Source organism: Frankliniella occidentalis, unplaced genomic scaffold (genome assembly GCF_000697945.3).
Source record: "Frankliniella occidentalis isolate FOCC.00 unplaced genomic scaffold, Focc_3.1 Scaffold397, whole genome shotgun sequence".
In the NCBI taxonomy this organism is placed as follows: Eukaryota; Metazoa; Arthropoda; class Insecta; order Thysanoptera; family Thripidae; genus Frankliniella; species Frankliniella occidentalis.
The window spans coordinates 190729-192823 of NW_026267519.1; the positions used below are offsets into that span (position 1 = coordinate 190729).

At 44.2% G+C, this 2095-nt stretch overlaps 1 protein-coding gene across 4 annotated transcripts in view; it reads right to left on the reverse strand.

Moving 5' to 3' along the window:
- LOC113217281 (uncharacterized) overlaps nt 1–2095 on the reverse strand; it is a 58774-nt gene that overhangs the window by 29560 nt on the left and 27119 nt on the right. The window lies entirely within an intron of this gene.

The following is a 2095-nucleotide window of genomic DNA, read 5'->3' on the forward strand; positions in this document are numbered from 1 at the left end:
ACATTTCTTGTCACTTGCTTGAGGAATGAAACATTAGAAAATATATAGACACAATGCAGCCCTACATTGGGCAAAATTAGCCAGTGTTTGTAAATCAGTAATTTTAGACATTGTCAGATGTTAAGGTTGATGTCTTCTGCTGACAGAGTGTTGCTTTTCTGAGCCGCTAGGTGCGCATGTGTGAGTTTTGGCGTGGGGCATTTACGAGTTTTGCTAGAAGGCTGGTGGCTGATAGCTGCTAGCAGACGAATCACCTTTCCATCGGTTTTCAGGGATGAGTGACAGCCATCCGTTTCAAGAAATAATTGATGTGTGATGTGTATGTAGTGAATATCAGTGGCAACTAGAACAAACAAGACCCCTATCCAAGCCAGGCGCCATGGTCTTCAAAGTGGGAGTGTCAAGTTTTTTGGGCAGTGGTTGTGGGGAAAGTGTTCATTGGACACCAACAGTCCTCCATAACCCTGACTGGTCACCTGGGATCAACATGAGCTTGTGTACAAGAGCTCACATTGACATTCTAAAGTCATTGCAAGCTGAATCTGATTTAGAGCTGGAATCCCTCTTTTGTGCCGTAAGTCATGACTTGCGTCACTTCTTACTGAAATAAAACAGTTCTTTGCCCTGTATAATCAGATTTTTCAGAACCAACCAAATTTCTCACTGTAACGAGTGACCCATAACATTGTCTACTAATAGCAAAACTGTTTTGATACCAAACAATACATTTGGTTCTATTTCATTGACTTACGTCACATGTTGCAAAGAACTGTTCTATTAAAGTGACGCAAGTCTGACTTGCGTCACTTTTCCTGATCAGCATCTGCCTTTTATTGACTTACGTCAGAATGTTCTACTAAGTTGTGGAGTTTCTATGGTCCCGATTTTCAATCTGAAAACATGTACATGTCCGGTGTGAGTTGTAGAATGATGTACAATGTTTAACTCAGATAGTGACGTAAGTCAGACTTACGTCACTTCTATGGATTGCCACAGACTTGAGGGTGGCTTAAGGCCACCCCCTCGGATGAGGCTGAAGGTGTTGGGCCCGGTTTGGTCCGCATAGATATGTTTAGATCACTCTCCTGAAAGTGATCAAGAAAGCGGAAGAAAGGAACACTGCAAAAGCCAGCGAAAGGAACATGACGATGATAGCTGCCAATTATTTTCCAGCTACTTTTGTCAATAGAAAAACAGCATTGACGTACTTTCAATATTTCAAATTTAGTGCAGGAGCAATGTACAGGGCATGCGTACAGGCAAAACCAGGGAAAACTGTCTACACTGATGCCGAATTCGTCCACAGTACCGGGTTTTACGGTGCTTTGGAAGGAAAAACGCATAAGGTCCCATTTAGTGAAATGCCAGGAAATATAACGCCACTAGAACGTTACTCTGATTTACAGCTTTGAAACGAACGAGTTGCACACCTTTTTCTTTCAAGCTTACAGTTGGCAGCGCTGTCTCGCGACATATCGATATAGCGAGAAGGCGGTGACTACGCCAGCAGACGACGGCCGGCAGTTGCTCACGAACGTGCACACGGGTCACGTCAAGCGTTCCCAACTGTTCTTTCGCTGGCCCTTTGTGTTGACACACGCTGCTTTCTCTCCCGAGCCGACTGTACACGTACGAGGAAACGGTAAGTTCGAAACAGGTGTTGTGGCGCCCTCCCGCACACACCTTTGTCTCCCTAGTAGAGGCACGCGTGAAAGTGGGGTTAAATTCCTGCTGTGTTTATGTCCTAGGTATGGCTGCTCCTTCGCCTGTTTTCGTCGAGAAACGGTATGGCATCAGTCACTTCAAGATCTGCCAGGAATTGTACACCGATGTCGAATCCCTTTTGGAGATCATGTATTAACGAGACGTGGTCGAACAGGGAGCTTTCGTGGTAAGAATGCTACAGTCTGGGTACACACTACAACCTTGTGCACTTTATTGTGCATAAAATTGCAGGATTGTTTACATCAACGAGTATGCACACATTTGTGTCCATTATTGTGTACAAAATGTGCATCATTATGCACACACTGTACATGGTTATGCATAAAATAGTGCAACAATAAAGTGCACAGGGTTGTAGTGTCTACGGAAA